Source organism: Struthio camelus, chromosome 7, assembly GCF_040807025.1.
Source record: "Struthio camelus isolate bStrCam1 chromosome 7, bStrCam1.hap1, whole genome shotgun sequence".
NCBI lineage: Eukaryota > Metazoa > Chordata > Aves > Struthioniformes > Struthionidae > Struthio > Struthio camelus.
The window spans coordinates 41,879,432-41,906,589 of NC_090948.1; the positions used below are offsets into that span (position 1 = coordinate 41,879,432).

Consider the following 27,158-nt stretch of genomic DNA (forward strand, 5'->3'; position numbering starts at 1 on the left):
TTTATGTTAAGGTCTGTTAGGGGACATCTGACAAAAAAGCAAGCAAGTTTTCCTCTTTAGCACGAACTTGCATTAAATCTTCATGTTCATACTGTAAGACTCATGGACCCATGAAATGTCTTTAGCTGCCTTCACACAGTAAAGAGCATCAGAGGCCCTACCTTATTTGGCTTCTAACTTAGTTACATGGTTCACTGGCTTCCCTGCCCTGGTAGGTGTCCCTGATTATGTTTACGTCCAAATGCTGGCGTTTTATGAGGATGGGAATGAATGACAGTGCTGTGGGGAGGCAGCAGACTTAGCAGCATGCAGAATGGTGGCACCTTTGTAACTTTCAGGGTTTATCTTTACTGCCTGAATCCGTACTCATCAACAGCTGAACTGGGTCCTGGACCACCACTCTACAATTAAAGTAAAGGCTTTGGACTGTACAGTGCGGTATTTGATGCAGCCCCTGTAACATGATGTGCCCTCATTTCTCTGTCCGATTGGTATGCACACAAGCAAGAGAACTGTGGCTACGTGTGAATGGGAATGCACTGTAAGCCTGAACTGAAGTGTTGTGGGGAGATCCCAAGAACAGAAGTAAGATTTATCAATTCTAAGATTTTATAAAATCTGCCTGTTGAAAGAGATGTTAATCTTTGCTATAGAAATTTGGTTATTTAAACTCCAGTTACTGACAGGAGGCTAACAGAGCTTTCTCTAGTTCTTCTTGATCTTCTGTTTGTGTCCATCAAAAGAACCGAGGTCAACCAACGTGAATTCATTACTAACAGAAAACATAAGACAAACACAGCTTTCTTATCACTAAGTTACTAAGATATTGACTTAAATGCATTATTTTTACTTTCTCCATAACATTTTTTCAATGCAAATACTAGACTGAATAGTCTGCACTTTGAAGAAAGGCTCCTTCAATAGGACTTGTACGGTTCACTGCAAATGCTCTGTATACTCTGAAGGCGGTTTTTTCCTTACATAGCATTTAGACTGTCGGTGTGTTTTTTTCCCGCAAGACCTAGATCATCGTAGAAGTCTTTCAAATCAGTAGCAGAATACATAAATGCAATGTCTTCCTTGATTGTTTCTTTCAGACAGGTATTTAGAAGAAATAAAAGTTAAACTGTCTATTTGAGAAGAAAAAAACTTGCCTTAATACATGTCATAACAACAGATATGGAAAAATGCAGGGGGACGTGCCTAGGTGAAACAAGAAAAGTTGCTTGCAGAAAAAATAAAGCCAAAAAAATCTGTGTATTTGCTGCTGTTTTGCTTCCTTTAATAAAGGGGAGCTGCTTTGCCTGGGGCCTGGTTTAAAACAACCCTGAAGCTAAATTCTTGCAGGTGGCACGGCAACAATTTGAAGGCACCATATGGGATATCCCGAACACATGCATACTAGCAAAAACGAATTGAGAAAATCAGAAAGCAAGCTTAGCTTTCGTGGCTCAAAGCAGGGCACAGAGTTGCTAGAGGTAGAGGAGGTCCTTCAGAAAGCTGAGGTTGTGTCCGAGGGAAGAGAATACGAAAGATCAATATCTGGCAGACTAAAACAGTAAGGGGGGGAGGGGGGGGAAGAGCAACTTGAAGAAGCCGTGAGAATTAAATAGTTCTTTGTCAGACATAACAGATGGCCACAGAGTTTGTAGGACCAGTTATTGGTAGAGTTATAAGAGAAGTGATCACAGAAGATGAGGCCGGAACAGGAAACCTAAATGAAGGCGGTGTATCTGTGTCACTGTGGACAAGTTGGAGGTTGTTCTGCCACTCAGCTGTTTCTTGAAGGAAAATCATTCCTTGTAAATATATCATGTTACTTGGAGCTGTCACAAGCGTGTGGACAAGGATCTGGCTGGTTTTCCAAAGGCGTTTGACAAGAGTAACTAAAGACTCTAAGGGAAATTAAGCTGCTGTGAGGGAAGGGCTTCGCATGGATAAATGATTGGAATTTGGCAGCTCTTGCCTTTCCCAAATGCTGCTTGGAAGTTCAGCCTGATCCCTTTTCCAGCTGCGTGTTGACAGTGCTGTTGGGAGGCAGAGCTGCTCAGCACCGTAGTGCTGAGCACTAGTGATTAGTGCTTGCAGACTGCCTTTTAGCAGCGTCCCTCACTCTGTTTTGCAGTCTAGCTAGCGCTGTTGCTGTGTTCTTTCCTCCTTTGTGTTCGCATACTTACCTGTACGTTGGCTGCAAGCTGTTAATAGGTTCAGAAGTATTGCCTCTATGATGTGGCACGTGTTTTTACTGCACATGACTCTGTTAACACTAGCACCAGACCATCTGGTAGCTAGTGGCTCCTATTTTGGCTCTTCCACTGTTGATTCTGAAATACCTCCTGCAAAATATAGGAATAATAAACTGTAAACTGCTGTGCGTTTGGAAAAAAACGCAAAGCATGTTTTATTTGGTTACACTCTTAGCATTTGTTTCTCAACGCGTTAGTGGGAGGTGTTTGGAAACGGAACGATAGTATGCAGTACTATAGAACAGAGCTTAAGTAATTTGTGCAGTGTGAAAATTTGGAGGTTTTTTTATCAAATTACACTTTTGCACAGTTAGTGTTTGCATGTTTGTGCAAAGAGTTAGATCTTTTCACCCCGGTTGTAAGCCCTCCGCCCAGCTTAAGCGTTTGTCAGCTCTATGACAAAATAGTGCAAGTGTGAAAGCTAGCATCAAGACTCAGCCTTTTTTGTGCGTGCCAGGAATGACCGTAAACACATTTTATCATAATAAATGTATTACTTAGCATTCCACTCCAGACATACTGCTTCAGGAGCAATGGTAATGTTTTGACCCGGAGGTCTGACACCCGTAGGCTGACTTGATTGTTAGGCTTAGCTATTATCGTAGGGTGTGGTACCGCGTACCCGGCAGACCGTGTACCTCAAAGCACAATGCCGATTATTTTCACTGCCAGGCTGTCACCTGGCAGGGTGACTCCACCTGTGCGATTTTCCCTGAAGTACGTGAAACTAAACGATGCACTAACAAAAGAAGATGAAGTTTTATGTAGAGTGATGGCTGGAGGCGTTCCCATTCGAAAGTGATTCTCTGGGGGAAGTGTACTGTAGGCGCTACCTATTTAAATAGGTGGCAGAAAGCTCCGCTTCGGCTGGAAGAAGGAAGCGTTTGTGTCAGTTTGTTGTCTGCTACCTTGGGTTTATCCTATTGCCTAATCTCACAACGTTTGCTTTATGTTTTTGCTTTTTCCCTTTTCCTTGTTTACAGCTGTTGCTTGTCAGTTTTGCAGGTAGCAGAAACGCATGTTACAGAGCACTTTAGATTTAACGCGCTGGCGGCAGGCGCTGTCGCTCATAAATAACTAATGACTCATAGAAAATTTTCTGTTTTTAACTCGCTTCGTTACAAATGCTCAGTCTTTTTTTTATGACCAGCATGTGCCATGTAAACCTGTAATGAAATTAGCCTTCATAAATATCTGTAAATACATTTTATAAATGTGCATACTATAATGCCTTTAAGAAATGCTCTAAACTTTTTCACTGTGAGGTAGCGCGAGGTGTTTGGATAAATGGTTCCCGAAGCAACTTGGTGTACAAAGAGCGTAGTTCTCGTAGCGTTTGGAAGTTAACATTAGCTTCTGATTTCAATAGTGTAGGGTACAGCAACCTACCTGGCTAATACACAGACGTCTCAAAGTTCTGATGTCTGTTCTGAGCTTCCCCGGTAGTTTCCAAAGGCAGTTTTCTGCAGCCCGTTTCATTACAGTGAGTTTCACTTCCCCCGTGTGAAAGCAGGGATAGTGTATGTTCCCGTCTCAGAAGCACAGTGTTGAACTTTGTCCTGTGTTTTGAGACCACTAGATGTGGATGCAACTTTTGAGATAAAACATACAAAATGACGAGACTTAATAAAAATCTGACTATTAAATTAAGGAATGTATGCTTTGGGTTAGCAACTGACGGCAGCTGTCAGTGTATGACTTTGCAAGAGCATCCGCTAGGAATCAGACTGAGACAGGAAGGTTCCTGCTAGATCTAAAGGGGGGAAAAAACCGCCCCAAGAGGACAGTGAGGCGTTGGATCGGGGTGCCCAGCGAGACTGTGGGATCACTGTCCTAGGAAGTTTGCAGGATTGCTCGAGGAAGCCCTGGGTGACCTGGTGCAGATGGGGCCCCTGGGCTGGGCTGGGCCGTGGGCCAGAGACCTCGCGGTCCCGTCCACTAAGGGGGTTTGCTGTTGGACGCTCGTCTGTCTGGGAGTTCAGCTGTGCTCTGCAGAGGTCAGTTGGTCTTTTTTATCTTTATTTAATCATTTATTTACTGTGAAAGTGTGTTTCACGTTGGGAGCTGAGCACCAGCTCCCCGTCGTCTTCTGCAGTTGCCTACTGCTTTCTAGGTGAATTTTAAGGTTTGCTTTTTCTTAAGATGAGACCAATTGGATGTTATGCTAGAGGGAGATAACTTAGAAGCGCTGCAATTCGTTGAGAAAGTCAAGTAAAAGTTTCTTGCCTTTAAATAGCAAGGCTGCGGACGTGGTATTTTGCAATATTGCAGGAATTCTGCAAGCGTTTCCTCCTCAGACTGAACCAAATTTTTTAACTCTCTGGCCACACAGCAAAGTTGATTGTTTCTCCCGGATATCAGAGGGAGAAGTTGTTTGCAGCTTTGGGTAGATGGAGATTGGCTTTAAAAATGTGGTTTATCTGACATAAAGAAGAAAGTGTAAACTGAACGCATTTTGGATTTTAACTTGTATTTTTCCAAGTTCTTGCATTTTGAATTATTTTTAAAGCAACTTCAGCTGCAAACATACCCTGTGTACCAACCAACACGGATGGTATTAAATATCTAAGACAGTGCAATAAAGTTGCATGCTATGCATGTTGGGCTACTGTGACTGATTACAGGTAAGCAAATGTACTACTGAAAATTCTAAATTAATATTATTGAAAGTGCTATGGCAACAATAACTGTAACTGTTGTAAAAAGTGAGAAATAGGTTTCTTATTTATAACATAGTTGTAATTTTTCATCAATAACAAAAACCTTCGGCTTTTAGATTGTATTATTGAGAAACACCTGTGAATGTGTATACAGCGCCGTAGCAGGAGGGGAATTTAGAAGACAAATAGGAGGCAAAAATGCCAGTACGTACGTCTTTGACTGGGGGTATTGCTGCCTCTGAGACTTTGGACATGGACACGAGAGAAGGTTAGATGACTTGGCTGCGGTAAGGTTTTGATATTTATTTCTGGTACACTTTTTTTTTTTAATTTGGAAAGTATTCCATGGAAAATGGTAACCGTCCTTCCCCTTAGTAGCTGTTAGTGAATCAGATGAAACAGGACGTAGCAAATTTTGAAAACTATGAGACATTTCTCCCTGGCTTGAGGCTCAGGACAACAGTAAGACATAACCGATCACGTTCCGAATTCAGACAAATGTAAAAGAAGGGGGGAGGTTTGTAACTCACTTCAAATGAAGTGGGGAAAAGTAAAATTAAATGAACGATGTGCAAAAACACTGCAGATTTTTATTTTTTGTGTCTCTGTCTTCAGATCTTAACATACATTCCTACATATTTCAAAATTCTTTGTGAATTTAGCTGTGAATCGTGCTGGATGTCTAAATTATTCAGGCTGCCTTATAAATACGAGAATGAAATCGCAATCTGTGCTTCACTTGAAGTACATGGAACTAGCTTATCTAACTGACACAATTTGAACTTTTAAGTGCATAATCCATTTATGTGTATATCACTTACGGTATAATAGTTAATTATAAAGCTATCCGGTTAAGGAGGCAATCACATATGTCACTGTTTTTCACAGGGATCAAATATTTTAGCACATCTCCTAGCAAATATTTGAGCTAAAAAATTTACCTTCACAATTATTTCTAAGAGAATTGCAATTCTTGCACACTTACCGGAAAAAAAAAAAGGCATAAAGAAAATCAGTGTTCATTTTCAGAGATGGAAGCAGTTTGTAACTTCCTCATGAAGTTTAGATCTTGCACCTTTTTTAGAAATGGGACAAGGAATGCTTTTATTCTGAGCCTTTCTTCTGCTGGCCTTAAGCCACCTTCTCTGCTGCGGGACTAGTAAACCACTGCGCTCCTGGCCCTTGCTCTGCTCTCGACTCCCAGTCGTTCTTTTCTTGTCTTTTGATAAACCGCATTAAATCCAGCCAGCGCTCCAAAACCAATACCGTCCCGATTGCAGCAGTGTATCTGCGGCCAGGATTTACATCTGATCTATCCCGCAGAAGTTAATCGCTGTGGCATTCTCTTTCTTGAAGGAAAGGCAGCATTTTAGCCAGTAGTGGGTTAACATGAATTGAATCCTTGGTGATTGGGGATGAGGGAATCCTCAGGATGGCCTCACGGTTTTGTTAAGGGAAGCGTGGACAGAAAAAGTGGTGCTCATGTTGCGTATTGATCTTTAAGCTGTTGCAAAAAAACCTGCAGTGGTGTTTTAAAAAAAAGTAGTAGCCCCAGAGCTCCATGTAAAGTTATAGAGATCAAAATTTTGAAACAGTAAAGTTTAATCGAACTTCTTTTTTATTTTTATATTGATCTAAGGCTCATCCAAAATGCAGATACTCAACTGAAGAAATCACCATATACCGCATAGTTTTGCAGGTGTTGTTAGGAATTTGTGAATTTTCTCATAAGCTGATTTTTCCTGAAAAACGTCTCATGGGAGCTATAAGAAAGCAGGGAGGATTGAAGTCTCTTTCTTTTTTTGGTGGTGTTTTTATTCTGTGGAATGGTACTAAGAACTAATAATAGCTGTTAAAGTACCCTCTTCCTTCTCTTTCATTAAAAGAAGATTGAGGCCAGGCTCAGATCAGTTAACAGGAGACATTAGCAAATGAGCTGGTGCAGAAGGTCCATGCAAAGGGTTTTGGTGGTTGAGGTGTGCTATGGAGGATGGTATTTTTCGACAAAAGAGATTCTAGAGTGCCGATAATTTCTTAGTATAAAGAACTCTTCAGTGGTCTTAAATACCTCCAAAATCTTCCAAAATGATGTTTAGATTTAATAAAACCTGTCTCTGTGCTAATACAGTCTTTGTGCTAAGTGGCTAAAGAAACACATGGCGTGATTGTAGAAGTATCTCCTTCAGAGCTGTCAGTTGATTGTAATTGGCCGTACAGTGGCATCTGGCACTTAGGTCTCCAAGCCATCGTGTCCGCTTTTTGGCGATGCTGGGTATCGAAAGAGCCGGGCAATTCAGGCCTGAGAGGCAGCACTTGTACTGAGGGTGATGCCCTAAAAGCGGTGGGGTTAGTGGCAGAGTTGGTTTTTAGCTGTAGAAATGCGTTGAAGAGGCCCCTTAATCAGGTGGTTTTTCGCACAGAAGTGTCGATGTGCTTTTTCTTGGCTCTTCTACCCAAGGCAAACGGAATTTATTACTTTTGTGAGTAAATAGACGACATAAATATCTACGCTGTTTGTCTCCTATTTATCTTGTGTGACTCTTTGCAAGGCCTTCAAACCCCCAAGTTTTCAAGAGAGGAGCAACAATTATAAATCAGAAGACCGTGCATTCCTATTAATATTTCAGAGTTAGAAGTCTCTAGGATAGTAGACGAGATTTTTCTCATGATCAAACCTTTTTAAGCTTTCCTGAGTAAGCGCCACGCAGCCTATACTGGACCCAGCTTCTCCCTGCGCTGTGGCCCCAGGTTCCCTTGTTGCTGGAGGTGGCTCTAAAAGCTGATGCATGCTTGCTTGTCTCATGGACTCGTTAGAGATGAAGCTAAATGAGCTCTGAAATGAAGACCCAGTTCTTTATGGGAAATTTTCAGCAACGAGCGTTAATTTTTCACTAGGCCATCTAGCTTTTCGCCAAAGAGTGAGCGTTTAATGTGGCCATCAGGAGGTGAAGCTCAGTTCCCTCGTCAGTGCTATCTTAGCAACGCCTTCCCCAGCCACGGAGATGCTCGGGTCCTTCCGGAAGATCTTGGGAGGGTTATTGGAGAGGAAACTTCCCATCCACGCTGACGGCCTTCCTTGTGCTACTCTTGAGCGTTTTTCTTTCACGTTTTATATTTAGGCCCAGTATGGAGAATGTCATTGTTATCCAGTGGATGCTGCTGTCGTTGTCTCCTGAAAAGCACCTGCCCCCAGGTTTCTTTAACCTATTCTGGGTCATATGATTAAATATGACCGTACCCAGGCTCTCAAACCGAGACAAGACAGTGACCCCTTCTTTCCACTTAAAAATAGGGTACTGTAAGTTGAATAAAGGAAGTAAACCATCAACACAAGTATTGCAAAATGTTCTCACGTTCTTCGCAACTTAATTCTAGTCAGAGTAAGGTCAAAATTTGTTCATGGTTTAAAAAGAGCTCTGTCCTCATTATTATTACTGCTACTATTTTTACGCAGTGCCTTATTTAACTTTTAAGTGTTATTTTTGGACCAACCCCAAAGCTGTAGATGGAAGGTAGCTGTCATGAAAAGGATTGTTTCAGGATCCCCGCACTGGGATACCACGTTTCTTTTCAAGTGCAGAGAAGGATTTCTTAGTTACTTTGCTTTGTTGGGTTTTCTTATTGGTTTGTTTTTTTCCTTTTGGAAGGGATGTGGGTAAGGAATGGAGATAGCACCAAATTTTTGGTACATCGTGTTTCATATATAAATTTCTAGTGCATGTTAGGACCTTTCCAAAAAAGTACCGCTTTCCCTATCTCGTGCGAGCGTTCCGGCAAAAGAAGGGAGAATCCATTTCCGCAAACTTCGGAGCTGGTCCTTCACGAACTTCGGAGTCAGCGTGAGAGTCTGGATTGGGGCTCGATGAATACCCATTGACAAGGAAAGGGCTAACAGGATAAGTGCCTTGCTCTCTTTCAGGCGAGGAAAGCTTTTTGTGTCCTGTTTTTGAACTCATTTTACTTTGGTACATACGCGGAAACATTGGATGCTGTTTCTGTCTATTTCGATCACCGTTATTTTATTTTGTGAAGAAGGAAGTTTTGAATCCTCCGAAAGAGAACCTGTTATTCGTGGGCGGGGGTGGGGGGGAAGCACTCAGCTTTCATTCTTCACTGTCTCTGATTTATGAAACACTGTGGTCCATAAAACAGCACTGTGGAAGAAAATTTGATAGGTTGCAAGTAATGAACAACAGCGCTATGAGCAAGTTAACTTGGAATAGGTATTGTAAGTCATGCAGGCAAAACAGCCAAAGTTTTTGGTTGCGTCTTTGGTAAGGCAGAATGTCTTCACCTGGCAAGGCTGATTACTCTTGCAAGGGAAAGAAAACACTTCCTCTTTTCTTCTTCTGTGCCGAATAAAAGGTAGCTACCTGTAATGATCGCAAATGTTGCTACTCTTGTGTGAAAGAAGAAAATTTAAAATAGGCACTCTTGGGTGCCGGTATTACAAAGTTTATAAAGGGGAAGGGAACAGCAGAAAAAAACCCTGTCAATGCCATGCCATATTCTAGAATGGGAACATGGCACTTAGTAGAAAAAAAGGCATTTGATTACCTATGAGAACGCTAAAGAGCGGCTGAAATAACGCCGGTTCTGCTGTAGTCAGAATTATATGGGACTTTCAGTGCAACGTAGTACTTCAGTGCTTGTGAATCTGCTAATTCACCTTTGGTTGAAAGTTTTCATTACTTATCTTAACCTAAAAGTGAGTTTGGGTGGAGAGGTGGTTGTTTTTTTTCTGAATTACCCCAGTAGTTTATTAATTTATATTCCTAGTACAAATGAAAGATGCTGTGCCAAAACAGCTGGATTCTAACGTGTCGCTTCTTAGCGAAGATGATGTTTGTGTATCTCCTACAGTTGAGAGGTTCTTTCATTGCTTTTAAAGAAATGACAGTATTTCTTTCCTCTCCCTAACAAAAAGCGCGTGAGTATTTAGAAATGATTCTGAATAGACCTATGTCCATACTTACCCGTACAAATTATGAGACTGTGTTTGTATTGGGCTATACTCAGCAAGCTCTTAATTATCATTTTAAAATCACAGTACTGTTAGAAAATGTTTAGTCATACTCGCCGTAAATGTTTTATATACGATTGACATGAACCAAAATGAAGTGCTATTTTCTTTTGAAGATGCCGATTTGGTATAGGTTGCAGAATGATCTCACGTGAGAAAATTGGCTTGGATACAAGTGGTTCTGTTAGACAAGTAAATATAGCTCTATGAATCAAAGATGTGACCCTTTTTTTTAGCTGAAGGGGCAAGAGGTATGAAGTGGGGGTTAAGATGTTGACTTTTCATCCAAAAAGTCATTTTTCCTTCTGGATGTGTAACAATAGTCAGAGTATTTGGTTCTAGGTAATTATATTTTGATAGAATGCAAACAGTTTCAGTTTTTCTTCATTAATTAGCTGCTGTCTCGTTGCATGAAAATTGGTAATAATCTGCGATTCCGTTACCGTTATCAACGATGCAGACTAATTCAAGTGTTTCACATTTGGAGTTTATTAGATATGATTTGTCATTATTCTTGATATTAGACACAACATGCAATAGATGAGCAGTACAGGAGGAAAACTGCAGGTTTGTCTGTTTTCTTTTGCAGCTGAGCTTGTTTTACTTTGTGTTTGACGTTGACCTACTGATATCATAGACCTTATAGATATAACCAAGTCTAGAAAGCGCCTTCTTTGGGTAAATTCCTCTCTCGCAGTTGAGAACTGCACGTAGCAGCACAATAGGGGATTAAAATGACTGCCGTAGTGCGCTGGGCTAACTGAATTCCAAGATTTTCCCTAGTTTTATTTGGGGCATGTACTCAGATTGCCTGAGTGGGAGGTTCTGGGCAGCATAAGCCTTCCCAACATCCTTGTTTTCCTATGCACGTGCCGTAACGAATAAAATTCCTGGCTTCTGCAGCCCGGGAGCATTGTTTTCAGCCTTGAATCACATTCTCTTCAGGCCTTACCCTGTTTCTGGCTTGATCCTTACCCTCCCCGTTAATTTTTTAGTTGGAGAGAAAGGAGATGGGACAAGGGGTTTCTATGAGTCAGCTGCATGGATGAACCTAGCATCCGAGCACTTCCTTTCTTTGCACTGTTCGAGTCTCAGGCAGTGAAAAGTCTGGACACCACCAAACCCTGAGGGATACACCTGGGATTCTTTAGGGCTGTGTTTTTTTGTTTTTCTTTTGTTTGCTCTTTTTTGTTTATGTTTGATTGGAATATTTTTTCCACGTGTGGTTGAAGTTTGTCTTCATAAGCGTTACGATGTGATTACCGTGTTGCTAGTTACGAACTTCATGGACGGGAGAGAAATCAGTTCAGCAGTCCCTCTGGGTTTCCTACTGAACTGTTTCTGAAACTTGCAGAGCAGCTGTCTTGTAATGACTTCTTTGGCGTATAGACCACTGCCCTGAAGTCCGTTTTTTGACAGAAAGGTAGTATCAAGCTAGACTGTGAGCATTTACATCCCTAAATCAGGATCCCTCCCGCGGAATCACTAGATGTTGAATGAAGCGCAGCATTCATTCAAGAGTCTGTCTAAGGCTCTTACCCAGTAGGCATGGCACTTTGGGATGTGCTGTCCGCATGTATTTCTTCAGCGTCTCAAAACAGCCTGAATCTGTGTTGACAAAAGAGATACAGGGTTCGCTGACCTTGCTCAGTCGAATGTGCGGATGGCTCAAGATGAGGATGCAAGCACACCTGTGGTGAGTTTAACCTCAGAAGGTACTTCTGGGCAGTGCACGTGAATTGCAGGAGGTCGAAATGCACCAAGAACAAAACATGTCCTGACAGCACGTTCTGGCAGATGGTACATATTAACTCCAAGTAGAAAAAAGAATATGGTAGAGCTAGCAGCTGGCTGACAGCCGTATTTGGAAATTCTGTGAATTCTGGAAAAGGTAATTACTACATGATGCTATTTGGAAAGCAGAGCGCTGGTGGAGAGATAAGGAGAGACACCCCAGCAAAGTAGAAGCGGATTGCACCAAGAATTCAGGATGTGCCCGATGAGACCTCAGCAGCTGGAAGTAGGCTCCCAGGAGCCCTCAAAGAAGTCAGTGAGGGGAAAGACTCAAGAGAAGGGAAACAGGGGCAGACAAAAGGCAGACACGGAGAGGAGGACGGGAGGAGAGAGAAATGTGGATAACCTGGGTACTTAAGGGAGAAAGATCGCAACAGAGGAGGAAGAGATTCCAAGAAAGCTACTTAAAAGGACAGAAGGACAAAAAGAGCGAGGGGTAGGGACTGGCTGGTAGAGATGGGAAATACAATCAGAAGCTGGAAGGTTGGGGAATGGCAAGAAAGGAGGAATAGAGGTGAATTGATGAAACGTAGAACAGGTTGAAGGATTGGTGCGGATATAAAGAGAATGGAAAATAAAAGTTAACAAGAAGGGAAAGCTGCCAAAGAGTCAGAAAGAAGGGAAACAAGGAATGAAAAAGGATTAAGCTTAAGGGATCTATTTTGATTGAGACAAATTATGTGAGCACAACTAATATTTAAAGGGAGAGAGGAAAGGCATTGTCAAGAGCATGTTGAGAATTATATATTCAAGATGAACTGTGAGTAAAAAAATACTTTAGAAAAGTGTGCTATCCATCTAATGAGTTGCCTGTGGCAATTAGAGGAAGACTGTGAAGGAGAAATTTGAGGGGGACGGACGGCACAGTGGTTCTGCAGGTAAGTTTGTAGAAGTCGTTTCGTACATCTGCTGATACGAGAGAAAGTCAGAAAATGGGCAAATGGAAGATGGAAACTAGCGCGAGTGGTAGAGCATTGTTACTATCTCATCTAAGAGGACCTAATAGGGATGTTTCTAAACTCCTGTTATTCTCTGTTGGGACAACATGGTAATATTGTAATGGTTGTAGTTATGGGGGTTTAAGTCAGAAAATCAATAAGGCATAAGGAAGAAACTGAAAGCCTTTGCTAGGCTCAGCAAATACCTGGAGATGACTTCATCTCAGCTGTAGAAAGGGCTGTTCCTAATGGTTTTTTGTTCCAGTCTAACACTAACAGTGCTTGCTTCTGTGCCCAGTGTCTAGGACTCCTTTGTCTAGCTCGGAAATATTAGCAACAGAAAGTAGGAACGGGCAGGAGAGCAACGCGTGGAAGTGAGTGGAAGGGCAGGGTGGGAAGGCGTCCACAAAAGTTTTTGTACTGGTGTGATAATTGTCTCTGTCTCTTCTTTTTTTTTTTTTTTTTAAAAAAAAAAAAAAAAGAGGAAAGGCAGGCATTTCCCAGACTGCTTCCTAGTGCTATCTGAAATCTTTTACCTTAATTCCTGTAAGACCTGAATCAACACAAAAATGAATCTGGGGAATACTTCAAGGTATTCTTCATCTAACCTTTTTTCTTTTCAATCTACTTTAAAGACATTTCCATTAACTTTCACAATACTGCACAACGTCCCCTCGTCTGAGAGTGCCTTGACTTTTGCCCAGAGTCTGTCACGTAATAACTCATTAACATAGAAATGATTCCACGAGGTGAAACGAAAGCACTAAGTGGTTACGATCTTCCTTTCTCGACTGGATAAGAAAAGTGAAGAAAAATATTTTATATGTAGTTCTTTATTTTTTCTCCTGCATGAAACATGTCCAAACAATCAAAAATTTTCAGCAGAAAATAAATACCAGCTATGCAGAACATTTTAAGGAGCAAACAGTGCTGACAACATCAGAAAAGGATAAGAAAAATTGAAAATAGAGCGTTCCGTGCTCCGCTGTGGGCAGCGTGGCTGAGCCAGAACGCCTGTATCCTTTTTACTAAGCTTGGCTCAAGTCAATCCGCTTCCGCCATGGGCGCAATAAGCTTATGGACACTAGAAGGGTAATTTGCTCTCCGCTTACTTAGTGCGGAGGCCTCAGCGCGGTAAAAAATGGCAATGCTGCTGTTGCGTTGAACTCGTGGCAAAGTCTCCTCTTCCGTGGTTATATCTTATTCTCAGGAGTCTAATATAAATAATGGTAGAGCTGTGAACTCCCAGTTATATCTCCAGTCCCTTTCCTAAATATTCATGCTTACTCAGAGAAGAGAACTAACAAATCCCTGGGATCCAAAGGTGTAGCCCAAAGAGCAGCCATGGCGCCGTGCTACGCCCTGTGCTGCTTGAAAGGTTGATGAAAGTGCATTGAAATTTACCCTTAAGCCAGGACCGAGAAGAAAAGAAACAGATTCTTCTCTTCCCCCGCCGCCTCACAGATGCGTGTCTGGTGAGTTGTTTGCCGTTTGGGTATGTGTGCTTGAGATGGGCAATGCAGCACTTTTCTCGTGACGTCTTTCTTTTGGAAGCTCTCGGGGATAATGTAATATGTCCTTATCGTTTGAGGGAGAGGTTGGGAGCAGAGGGAAAACACTGGAGTAGTTAAAGGAGTGGGGAAGGGGTGTAAAGAGAGAAAAGGAGAGCTCAAGCTTCTCCTCAAGTCTCCAAATGGACACCGCTGTCAGTGGTAGCGGTAGACCTTGGGAGCAAACCTACGTCTAGAGACCTCAAGGAATTGCGGGGTAGGAGCACACATGCTCTGCAGAATTTAGGGAGATCCTCGTGTGGTGGTGAAGAATAAAAAAAAAACCCAGATTTTCTTTCTCTGGCCATTTTTTTAGGGAGAAGAGTAGGAGTTTCAGTGTTGGCAGTTGCGTAACGACAGCAGCAAAACAGAGCGGGGGGCCTGGAATGTGTTGGCTTGTTGCTGATAACCACTACCCATGTGGTCAGCCAGGCCGTCAAGGCCAACGTGCCTGGGAACTATTTGCAGTGTGAGCCTGGTTACTTTAGTTTCTCGCTTCTGATGCTTTTGGTGTTGTAGATAGAAAAGCAGAGTAGCCCATTCACTATAAAAGGTTATTTGGGAGGAGGCAAAATACTTTTCTCTAGCAGCAGAGTTTAGGACCCAGGAGAATTAAAAGGATTTCCTTCTCTAATCTGTGGGAATTAGCCTTGATGAGTGACAAGGAACCAGCATGCAGTTGACTTGCACTGCTCAGTTAACTTGCATGTATAAGGTGTATAGGACTACCGCATTACAGCTCTTCCTGTTTGAAGTGGCATTCGTAGGAGGATTCACCTAGAAGTGTCAATGCCTGGACTGAGGTTGCCATTGTTTCCTGTGGGAACATTAATCCAGGTTAGATAGCGAAAAGTCCTTTTGTTTTTTTCTGGTTTTTGGGTTTTTTTGGGGCCTCCTTGTTGAGAAGGTAACAGAAGGGCATAGGCATCTGCACTAAACTACGTTCTTAGCTGCGGAAATGTTTCCTCTCAGACAAGGGCGCAGCAGCTGGATGTCACGGTGGATTGTCCCTGTTGTGTTACCAGGAGATCTCTTCAGACAAATACCTTTCACAGCCTTTGAATTCAGAAACAGAAAAAAGAGGGAGAATCATAATTCTTACTTATTTTTTGACTATGATTTCAGTAATTTTGCTCCTTCATGTGCTTTAAGTGCTTGGACGTTTCTTGACGTTCAGAATTTTGGTAGGCTTAAATTCCTCAAAATCCACGTTGCCAAGCTTGGAGAGGACTGACCAACGAGAGCTGTTAAATTCTTACGCCTTCAAGTAAAATGTACGCATTTACTAGGCAATATTATATATGTACGTGCATATGTGTGTAAATATATATAGGTATACATATGTAATACGTGTTTTGGCTATAGTAACTGCATTTTTCTGCCCCTTTCAATTATTAAAAGAATTTTAACAACGTGCCTGCTCCTTCTAAGTAGACCTGGAAAGGGTCTTGAGCACAGAGTTGGGTACCCTCACTTCTCCTTTTTGCTCCTTAGTCCCCAGAGCCTAATCCAAATCCTGCGTGAGTAGTGAGGCTGGTTATGACATGCATGAGGAAGTACCAGGACGGTTCCTACGTAGAAGAATTTTGTGCAGAAAGCTGGTGCTGAAAATGCATGGCTGCACTGTATGGCACTGATTTTATGCAACTCTCAGCCTCGGCAAGCCACCCTGCTCGCTCGCTGCCAGCACAGGGGCCTACGTTAGACTGGGTGGCGCAAGTGTGGCATCAGGTGCTTCAGCCCAGCAGTCCCAGGTGGGCTGGCATCTGCCTCCCCTCTGTCAGAGTTGTTGACAGGGGACTTTCAGACCCCTACCCTGGACTGGCACTTAGCACATAGGGCTGTCCCCTCTTTCTTCCAAGGATTAAGAGCAGCTCCCGTTTTGTCTTTAACACGTGCCAGCAGAAGTGGATTCTGCCCCAGGACTTTCTCTGCGTTTTACCTTAAACAGCCTGATCCCTAGGCTTCAGGGCTGTTAGCTCTTAATCTGCCTTTGTAGCCCGGGAAAACCTGCCCTGCTGGCAGGGGTTCAGCAGCAGAGGGGAGGAGCATCTCTGCCAGAATGGTTAATGTTAGCACCAGGGTGCTAAGAGCGTTTTTCTGCAAACCAGAAGTTGTATATTCTTGTTTTCTTCTGGGCCTCAAGGACTTGGGAGAATGATAGCTCTTCCATCCTTTCTTTGTCTGAGTTTTCAAAGCAAACCACAGCCCCTTGTGAAGGGCTCAATCCAGTTAGGGATGAGGGAGGCAATGTACGGGAAAGCCTGTACGTTTGGGCCCTTATTCTCTGGATTTCTTTTGGCTTAAGGTGGAAAATGTCAACTTTCTCAATTGTGGCAGGACTAAGACAGTTAGGAGTCTGCACAAAAGTGGAACTCTAAATATCTAGGAAACTTTAAGGTCAAAGCAAAGGAGCCCCTATGGCCTTTCGGCAGCCCAAAGTAGTTAGGTGGAGGAGTAGGATTTCAAGTCCGTGATTTTTATTTAGGCATTGAAAACGCCACCTGTTTCCCTGAAATCTCATTGCGATTCAGGCCTGCCAGCTTGGCCACATTCTGATGTGTTGCACTGGGGACTTGTCCTTCTGCTCTGCCTGAGCAAGCATCGCATCTGCTGAGAGATTGTCTCATCTACACCGGGCTATAAGCACGTGTACGCTGGCCAAATCCCAGCCTGTGCAAAACTCTCACCTGTTTCAGCAGAGTCCTTTCCCTGATAATTTTGCGAAGGTATTCTGAGGACCTGTACCAAAAGGGCTCCTCGTACCTCAAACGCAATTTCCTTGACGTGTCACGGTGGGATTGTGCTCAAAATGTTTCCTTTGCGGTAAGAACTGCAGGTTATATAGTCCTTAGCTGTGCTGTATTTTAGATGAGAAGTTACTGTGCCGGTTCCATGTGCTTAAACCGGCTGGTTCTTTAAATAGGTGTCCTTGGCCAGCTTTTCTCACTCAGTTAATCCTAGCACAGATGAGCCGGCACGAATGTAAATGTTTATGGCAGACTTCACAGCTGCATATGGAATATATCAGATTGTTTGCATCTAGTTAGTGCTGCAGGTTCTTAATTTGGTACTCTATGAAGAGTCTTAGATCCATTTTTCTGAAAGGCGCTGTATAAACATAGATACATTTAGGTTTATGGTTTTCCTGAGAAACGGATAATTTTTAATAAAGCACTGGAGTACAGAAGAGCCATTTCCTGTGATTTTCGTTCACATAGTATTGATAGAACTACACAGCAAATGAGCTGTGGAAAGGGGAGAAAAATTAATGCTGTGAACGAACTTGCCTTGAGAGGAATTTGTGATAAAATTATGACTCTAACAAACTTTAATAAACCAATTACTGCTCCTCCTGGATTTGTGAATATGAAAGCTCAATGGGATTTGATTTAATCCTTCCCTGTGAACAGATGGGCAGATTGCAGGTCTCTGCAGAATACATGCCAGTGTTCCCATTTCCTTCCAGAGTGCACTGTAATCATGTTTCTTTACACCTTGCTGGTTGGCAACAAAAACAACAACCAAAAAAAAAGCAGAGTCAGTTAAGATGTGTGTCTTTGTGACACGGCTCTGTGCAAATTTTGTTTAGTTTTTACTGCCTGGTGCTTAAGATCTCTTTGCGTGGAGTTGGTCACAAAGAAGGATTTTTTTTTTTTTGGAATGCTCGGTGGCCCATTATAATAGGCCTATTAATATTACTGTAGTTGAAGAGTCTGTCAGCATTTTATTATAAACTCCTGTTTGCAAGGATTTATAACTCAGCTGAATCTTTTACTTCAAGCTCAAGCCAACTAAGTTGAGAATGCAAGAACTAAGCCAGGAGCAATTTTTACTTTTTCCCACCTCCCGAAAGTCAGTTTAGTCATAGTTACTGAGCTGCTGTCTGCAATTTTTGCCTTCTGGAGCAGCACACTTTCTTCATTTCAGGAAGACAGTAAAGATGTTTGCATCAGGTCACAGATGAACTGATTGTGTTTTGTCTAGTGCAATTGCAGCAGCCTCCCTAAGGTGCTGTCTTGTGAAACATAACATATCCACACCGTGGAAAGCTGCAAGTAGTTTACTTGCCTCAACTTAACTACTGAAGAACTTGAACTCATGAGTATTTTAAACTGCTTTGTATGGTTACGGTCTTGCTTTTAACTGGAGGTGCATGTTTGTGACTTTAGGACTTGATCCAACGCTTCTTTCCTTTTCTAGGTGGTAGCAACTATTTACCAAATTGTACCTGGTAACTACTCAGTTCAGTAATGACAAACATTACTGCTTGCTTACGTAATACGAGTATATAAGTTAAAGTTAGGAATGACAGAAAATGTAGGTTGGTGGGGACCTCAGGAGGCCTCTACTCCAACCTCTTGCTCCAAGCAGGGCCAGCTCTGGGGTCAGACCAGGTTGCTCAGGTCTGGATCTGGTTGGGTCCTGACAACCTCCAAGGACAGAGACTGCACAACCTCTCTGGGTGTCCTGCTCCACTCCCTGCCTGTCCTCATGGGGAAAAAGTTATTCTTTATACGCAGTCTGCACCTCCCTTGCTTCCACTTACGCTTGCCGTCTCTCCCTCTTCCCACCACGCACCGCTGTGAAGAGCCTGCCTTCTCGATGACCTTCTCATAGGTATTGGGGGGGCCGCTGTTAGGTCCCCCCACAGCCGTCTCCTCTTCAGACTGAACAAGCCCGCCTCTCTCAGCCTCTCCTCGCAGGGCGAACGCTCCAGCCGCGACTGTCCTGGTGGCCTCCACTGAACTGACTCCAGTTTGTCCATGTTCCTCCTATGCTGGAAAAACTGGACCCACTACCTAGATGTGGTCTGATGAGCGCTGAGCAGAGGGGGATAGCCCCATCCCTCTGTCTCCTGGCTGTGCCTGTTCATACAGCCCAGGACGCTGCCGTCCCTGGTTGCTGCCAGAGCACACCACTGGCTCCTGTTCAGCTCCCTGCCTGTGGAGACCCCCAGGGCCTTCTTTGCAGAGCTGCTCCCCAGGCAGGCCGGCCCGAGCTTATATCGCTGCAAGGGGCTCTTCCTTCCCAGGGCAGGAGTGGGCATTGCTCCTTGCTGCATTTCATAGGGCCTCTGTCAGCCCGTTCTTCCAGGCTGTCAAGCTACTCCTCTGCCTGAATGGCAGCCCTGCCATTCAGCTTTTTGACTGGTCTCTGCCATTGTGGTGTCATCTGAAAACTTTATGATCGAGCCCTCTGTCATCTCCTGCAGGTCTGATAAACCAGATGGATCCCAGAATAGTCCCTGAGGTACTCCGCTTGCTGTGGGCATCCACGTAGAGTACAGCCAATTAACCCTTATCCTCTGAGCCCAGGCATCAGACCAGTTTTCTGTCCATCTAGTTGTCTACGAATCCAGACCAAAACATCCTAGTTTGGACACAAGAACGTTGTGGGGGGACAGTGCTGAGAGCCTTGCTAAAGTCGCGGTAAATGACATTGCTCTCTCCCCTCGTCCGCAAATCCAGTCATTTTATCACAGAAGGCTATCAGCTTGGTCAAGCATGATTTACCTTCGGTGAATTGATGCTGACTGTTCCCAGTCACCTTCTTCTGAAGCCTAGAAATGGTGTTCTGGGAGAAGTCACCCCATGTTTTCTGATGAACTTCAGGTCGTATAAAATATTTAGGATAGTTAGAAGAAGGAAAGTAACTTTATAAAAACATGCCTTCTAACAAGTTCTTCAGTTTAGCTTTTTAAGTTAAGGGCATTCATTATATCCACTCTTAAGCGTGAATAGAAGCAAAACCGTAAAGCAGTGCTGTACTGGTGGAAGATCTGTCTTCCTGTCGACAGTTGTGAATTAAACTTGCTTTCCTAAGACAAGTACATCTCGTATGAAATGATAGGTGATGGGTGACGGTCAGTACGGAACGAAGAAGCGTAGGGCTAAAATGGATGGGACCTTAGTTCCTTTTTTTTTTTTTGTCTTTTTCCAAAGCAGAATTTATTTCCCAGAGAGCTTATCCCTGAGTGCAAACAGGATCTACTTTGGAGTTTGGCAACAGCTTATTTTTATCTTCTCCATACTGCCGTATAACTGTCTGAACACGTTTCAAGAAGATGTTGGCATGCTGACCAGTTGATGACAGGAAAATTCTCTAAAAATGATGACCCTGGGCTTGTTTTGAATATCTTCCTTGATGAAATACGTGGCCCTCTAGAAGGTAAAGAAGTTAACGAGCACCTCCCAAGTCAACCACTGTTACTTTTGTTAGATTTTCACACTTCCAAAATAACTTGCTTATGAAAAGCACTTAAGTATTGTGGACCATAAGGTGACTTAGGAACTTTTGATAATGTTCTAAGAAAATTTGAAATGAAGAGCAATAGCGTTGTTGTAGCGCATGAAATATTTAATACAGACGCTCATGCTGAAGCAAGAATTCCTTCCCTTGCTCTGTGGCCGTTTCTCTTCAATATTCCTTTCAGCCTGTAGGACTTCTTTTGATGTTGGAGAAAGCAAAATCCTGCCTTTTGAAGGTCTTGTACTGTGATTTAAGCGAAGCTGTTCTTAGCGTCTTGAGAACATGCAGATACTGAACACCGTTAACAGGAGCGTATGTTTCTGGTTTATACTATGGGTATGTCAGTGGGAAAGGGAAAGCTAATTAATAGATGGTAGAAGAAAATAAGTGTATATACCTTCACTAGGGAAAAAGTAATTACCGTGTAATTTATTACATAATATAGTTTTCAATTCTTACTGCTCTTTTTATTTATATATACGTTCTAAATAACTTTGAAAAGCTTTCGGTGTATAGGTATCAATAGTAATCTTGGCCTCATAGGACAAAGAAAGTGCTTATCCTGACGCCTCTCATTTATTAAGTTTTCTGAGTTTTTGGGGAAAGAAATTAAGATTTTAGGTTTTCTTGGACAATACTTCTTTTAGCGGGGTGTATATGTGAGAGCTGATAGGATTTGACTGTTTTGCAATGCAATTCTGTGCTTTCTTTTAAAGAGCCGATGAAAAAATTCTACTGTCAGCAGAGGTTTTCAAATAGCTGAAGCGCTATATTAATATTTCACAGAGGTTACTTCTCCATATAAATCTGTTTTGTTGTGAGTTCTTATTTAGTCTCTCCTTGTACCCTGAGAAAAAATACTTTCAGTTTGCAAAGCTGGCACGGGTTTGTAATAGGGCTGACAGCCCAGTAGGAAAGGGGCCCAGAACCTCTTAAGTTATTTTACTCGGGCCATAAAAGCCTTTTGGAAGACAACCAGCCCCCGCCGTTTGCAGGCTAATCCCCTTCAGGCAGCACCCAGGCCTGACCAGCAAGGTCCCAAACTTACCTTTGCAGTTTATCCCTTTCACAGCGCCCCGTCTATACTTACAAATCTGTCACAATTCGCTCAGCTAAGAGTTACAACTCTTGGCCTTACCGTGCGGTCAAAGACACTGCTGTTTAGCCGTAAGCACAAAGCCAGGCGGGTCTCGCTGGACTCGCTAGGCAGGTGAGCTCTCAAAAGGGCTGCTGCTCTTGGGGGGCATCGTGCCTCTTCTTACTCATCATTTCACTTTTAATAAACTTGATTAGGTTTCTGCGCAATCTCACATAACTTGTGTTGTAAGTCTGTGCATGCTTTGGCAAACGAGAGTTGTAATGAATGCCTGAAATAAAGGTAAATAAAAGAATGAATGATTTTTCAAAACACGCTGTTTCACCTGATAGAAGTGGGCAGTGGCATTTAGGGTAGCGTAGACTTAACCAGCAGTATCGCTGCCCTGAGAAGGGCTTTAAAAAGACCACTCCTTCCCTGTCGCACGGTGGCATAAACAAGTGCAAGCTGCTGCTTTCCTTGCAGCCGTGAAGGCAGGAAGAGTGGCCAAAAAGCCACGGGGAGAGGCTGCTCGGCCTGGGACGCCGCTTGGGCCCAGGGGCTAGCGAGCTGGCCTGGCGGTCGCCCGCCCGGCGTCAGCCGGGGGAGCCGCGTGCGTGGGAGCCGCGGCGCGCCGCGCCGAGCGAGCGAGCGGCTGCAGGCAGAGGGCAGGCACAGCCCTGCCCGCCGGTGGCTGCTGCCGGCAAACTCCGGCGCCTGGGCTGCGCGGCAGCAGCCAGAGGATGGCCCTGCGCGCGCTGCCCTGACGCGCCGCGGCGGTCCTCTCGGCGTTGCTCCGCCGGCCTGGGAAGTGCGGCCCCCCTGCGAGCGGCGGCGGTGGTGAGTGGCGGCGGGGCCGGGGACCCTGCGGGGAGGCTCGCCGGGGGGGCGCAACCCCGAGCTGGCCGAGCCCGAAACTTCGCTAAGGTGCTTCGGGTCCGCGGGGCGGCTTGGCTTTTCCCCTGGAGATGAGTCGTGGGCAGAGCTACCCGGACAGTGCTAATTTATTCGTCTGCTTGGAAATATCTGGCTCTGCCCTCCGTCTGTGAAAAGGCAGCTTGGGGGGTTTAGGCAGAAGGTCCTTTTCTCCGTGCAACTTAAGTCTTTCGTGTCGGTGTGGTTTGCCTGCAGGAGGTAGAAAATGACTTAACATTTGTTTTTCGATGACTTGTACTGGAAATTAATGTTTGCTACAGAGGATAGATTTCACAGCTGTTTTTCCCTTCCTCAAGGGAATTTGTTTTTTAGGGAAGCTAATGTGCTAACCAAGTAGTTGTTTTTGTTTGCTTTGCTCTTCTGTTGCCTTTTTTGCAGCCAGGGCTTAGTAAACTTCTATGTGGCTTGTACGTGGCTAATTTGTTGATACGTCAACTCCGTACATTATTAACTATTCTGTTCATGCTGTCCTTTAGTTTTTCTCTCCTTCATCCCCTCTTTTTCATACCATAGTCAACATCAGTGACCCTAAAAAACAAAAAGTCATTTTTTTTGGTCGTACCTAGATTATCTTTCATGTTTAACCCTTCTTACTCCATATCATTTTTTTTCTATGTTCTTTGTGAGTTAGCAAAATAATACTAAATAGCCAAAGTAATTACTTTTCTTGGGTTTCTGCATTTTCCTTGCAGTGTTCATTGCAATGTTACTATCAATCTAAGGATGATCCTTTAGTTTAAGAAACTGGTAAAATTTGATTGATTGTGGCATCCTGTTTAACATAGAAAATTATAAATAAGTTTGCAGTGCTTTGGATATCATTTCAAGACAAAGTGGATGAACGTGTGTGAAAATATAGGTATATACCAGAGTCAAGCCTATATTCGAAGCGCTGCGTTATTACAAAGTGATAACGTGTTTCTGCGTAAGGTTAACTCTAGGTCCACAGCTTGTTTTTTTTTTTTTTTTTTTTTTTTTTTTTTTAAATAAGTCAGGTAATTATTGGAGCTGGTAAGCTAATAGTATGGGGACAGAATGAATAATTAATGCTATATTATTAACATTACTGTGTTGTGGACTTTTAGGGACTGAGTCTTGCTGGAGAGACTTTGAGAGTTTGTATATGTAGTCTGAGTTACTCTTGTCTGAAGGCAACTATTGCTTTTGGTTTTCTCTCCCTGGGGAGGCTGAAGGGTGGCTAGCAAGGGGTTATTTGATGCATTTTATCTGTCTGTATTAGTGCTCAGGTTTCAGGAACGTAATCCACGTGGCTTTGCAGTTTCAGCCCTATGAAATAGGAATGCAATTTAATGAGAGTGCTGCTCCGCTTAACGATGAAGTGCTCCTCTCTCAGCTGCAGTAATGAGCTGTCGAGGCAAGGGTGTTAGCCCCACTTGCTGTGTTTCACACCTTACCCTTGGAGGGTGAGTATGCAGGCTGCAAAGAAGTTTGGGAGCTCGGTATCTTCTTTACGGTTAGCTACTTGTGCTAACTCACTGGTTGGAATAATTGTATTGTCACCTTGTGTCATATTTGCTCAGATGTAATAGCTTTGCCAGAAAGGCAGTCGCCTGTAAAATTGTGGTTCAAAGTTTTTAATGTTCTTTGGAAGGGTGGGGAGGGTTATTGGAGAGGGGGTTTTCTGTGCGTTGTGGTTTTTATTTTAATTTTTTTTATAGTATGAGCTTATTGATGTGCTAGTGCATGGGATTCTCTGTTGATAGCATCTTTGCTGGGAACACTAGACAGTTCTCTATGCTGAATAGGTAATTGCTCGCTGATACTTTTAAATAACGATATGAATGCAATTGAAGCCGTTAAGCTTAAAAACCAGATGAAGCGGCTGTAGCTAGTGGCTGTGTTCTGTAGCTAGATTGTTGTAAGGGTTAAAGGAGTTGAGCGAGAATTGATTCCTTGTGCGCTGTAGGCTTTGGTTTGAGATGTCAAGTTTTAAATTTCATTTAGGCTTTTTGAAATGTGTATTTTTATGACAATTTTTCATCCATTATCTGCAAGCAGTAACTTAAAAAATGGGCCTGCGAAGGCCATTTAATATTGATATTAATAACTGTCAGGGCTGAGATGTGGTAATACTGACATTTGTAGCCGTTTTTGATGCAATTTGGTCCAAGTTCAGTATTTCAAAAATATGCTAGGAACGTAAGGTGAGAAAGGACCGTGCATGTCTCCAGCTGTGGTTCTTGCTCCTCGGCCTTAATACCGTACCATCTTTGGCGTACTTACTGAGCCCCATCTTAAAAACGAGTGGATGACTAGTTTTTGTTCTCTTGTCCCTGGTACTCCCATAGAAATCAGGAGCTCCTTAGAGCGGCGACCATCTCCTGATTCCCCACATAAACACAGCCTTGACCATTTGTGGTGCCAAAATCGTCCTTTGCTTAAAAAACTTTCCTTTCCGTCCTTGCTATCTTTCTGAGCATCTCTTTCATCTCAAATTTGTCTTTCTTGTAACGTGGGAGATCAAAATTGTATGTGGTATTCACTTTCGCAGTTTACAAGTATTTTGTCCGGTGATAACCATTGCTTTTGTGTTTTGATTGGGAATATGTCTGTTCCGGATCCCAGGATCACATCTGTGTTTTTGAACCTGAATCACAGTCAAGGTTCATAGTTACGCTGTAATTAACCTTGAACTCCCTGGGCTGCTGCCTTTGCGGTTTTACCTGGGGGCTGCCCAGTGCACTGGGAAGCTATTTACCTTTTTTTTTTTTTTTTTTTTTTTGGTCTCCAGTACACGACCTTGATTGTGTGTTACTGAATTTTGTCTTTTCTGTTACTTAGCTCTTCAGAGCATCTAGTTATTCCCATGTAATTTCTGTGTTATCTCTTCTGATATCTGTATCCCTGCTGTCATCAGCCTATCCCTGGTATTTTCGATGGAGTTATTAGGGAAAATGTTTAATAAGATCAGTTCCAAGCCTGACTCTGAGGAACCTCTAATGCTCACTGCTGTTTTTGGGGCTTCTGCTGTTGTCGCCCCTTGAAGCAGATGCTTGCCCATCTCAAAACTCCCGTGCTAGATGCAGCTTAACTAATGGTTCCCCACGTGACGTTGTGCTGAGCGCTTTGCTAAAACCCAGATTAAGGAGCTCTGCAGCAGTTGGAGAATGTTATCTGATGAGCTCATCTCTTAGGTTAGTCTGTCGCAACCTACCTTTTGGTAAACCCGTACTGAATTCGGTCAGCTTTTCCAGTGTCTTCGTACCTGTAGAAAGACATTGGAATGGGATTGAACTTGGTCTGCCTGCTACAGAAGTAAGTTTCTTAGGCCTGTAGAAAATGATTCTCTTCCTTTTCTTTAAATATGAGTAGTTTATTTCCTACTCTTTAACTGTATGCTGTCATCCCAGTCAGAAAAATATTCTGGCAATGTTCAATTTTGTGTGCTGTTTATTTCAGTACTGTGAGTTTGGCTGTTTAATGTTGCCTAAAGTTTTTATTTCACTTTATGATGATTTCCACTTTTGTACCCTTGTGTATCTTATAGTTTTCCCCTTCACCATTCATCATCCCCTTCCTTTCATATCGAAGTCAACGCTGATGCCTGTGTCAAAAATAGGGTCAAATGTGTTTTGGTACCTAGATTATCCTCCACGATTAACCCTTCTCACTGCCTGGCAACTCAATTAGTTGTTTTCCTGATCCTACCCTACTTACAGCACCGAAAAATCTTTATAAAGATATCAAAAGCAGCAAAATGCTGTGTTTGGACTTTGGACTTCCTCAGCTTGTCTTATGGCAATTCTCATTTTTCTTCTTGACCTCTCAGGTGTGTATGTTGTTAGGCTTTTCTTTCTCCCCCCTTATGTTTTCATTGGCAGCCTTCTAATACAGAGGTAGTTATTAGAGGGGTGCATTCATCCAGAAAGAATGATGAGTCTCTCTCTTCCTGAAATCTTTCTCTCTGCTTTTCTCCCTTGCAATACTAAAGGTTTTGATATCTTTAATTTGATATTTCCAGGTCCCCTTCCCATTCAGATAGCTGAGCTCCTCAGTGCAGTTGTTTTTTCCAGTTAGTTCCCTTAATTTTGTTTTTCCAGAACAAATGCTGATAACTCTTAATTACAAATCTGTTTTCTTTTGTTCTCCATTTTATTTAATCAGCTTATTACCATTCAAAGCAAGTTTACTTTCTGCGAGTGAACTCTCTCAAAAGCAAGTATAAATTAACCTAATTTCTTACAGATATAAAGGTTATCCACTGAATCAATCACATACGAGAGAACACAGATTGCACTCCTGGTAGTATTCTTTACTCTTTGTAAATTCTCCAGTAGTCGCCGAGTTTCTACGAGTACTTACTCCTCTAAGAACACGACAGCAATCTACACGTTGCTTCAAGGGTTTTATGGCATTACTGCGGTCAAATGCAATTTAACTAGATCCTCTCTGCCCAGAGTGATTTTGATTAAAACCAGTATTGAAGTTTAACATATGGTACTGTTCTGGCTTTATAGCATTCTGAAGTAGCAAATCCCGTAGCGACCATCTTCACCAGTCGTGTCTGGAGAAAATAATAGGGTCAGGTTAGCTGGTTGCACCGGTGGCTCCTCTGTTTTGCGCTCCAGGCTCCCGACATATGCATGCTAGCCATTATTTTCTGCACCCAAAAGAAGCAGCCACAGTTAATGGAAGAACTGTCTAGAAAGAGGCATGGTAAAAA

At 42.9% G+C, this 27,158-nt stretch overlaps 1 protein-coding gene across 6 annotated transcripts in view; it reads left to right on the forward strand.

Annotated features, from left to right (window-relative positions):
- The window catches only part of PCDH15 (protocadherin related 15), a 1,072,490-nt gene that overhangs the window by 679,231 nt on the left and 366,101 nt on the right, over positions 1-27,158 (forward strand). Inside the window, exon 1 of one of the 6 annotated variants that reach the window (XM_068951046.1) lies at positions 22,089-22,378. The exons of 2 other annotated variants lie outside the window; for them this stretch is intronic. The gene's annotated coding sequence lies outside the window, so the exon portion shown is untranslated. Of the gene's footprint in view, positions 1-22,088; positions 22,466-27,158 lie in introns of those variants that run through there. 3 more of the 6 variants (XM_068951050.1, XM_068951043.1, XM_068951051.1) reach the window with 3 other exon arrangements.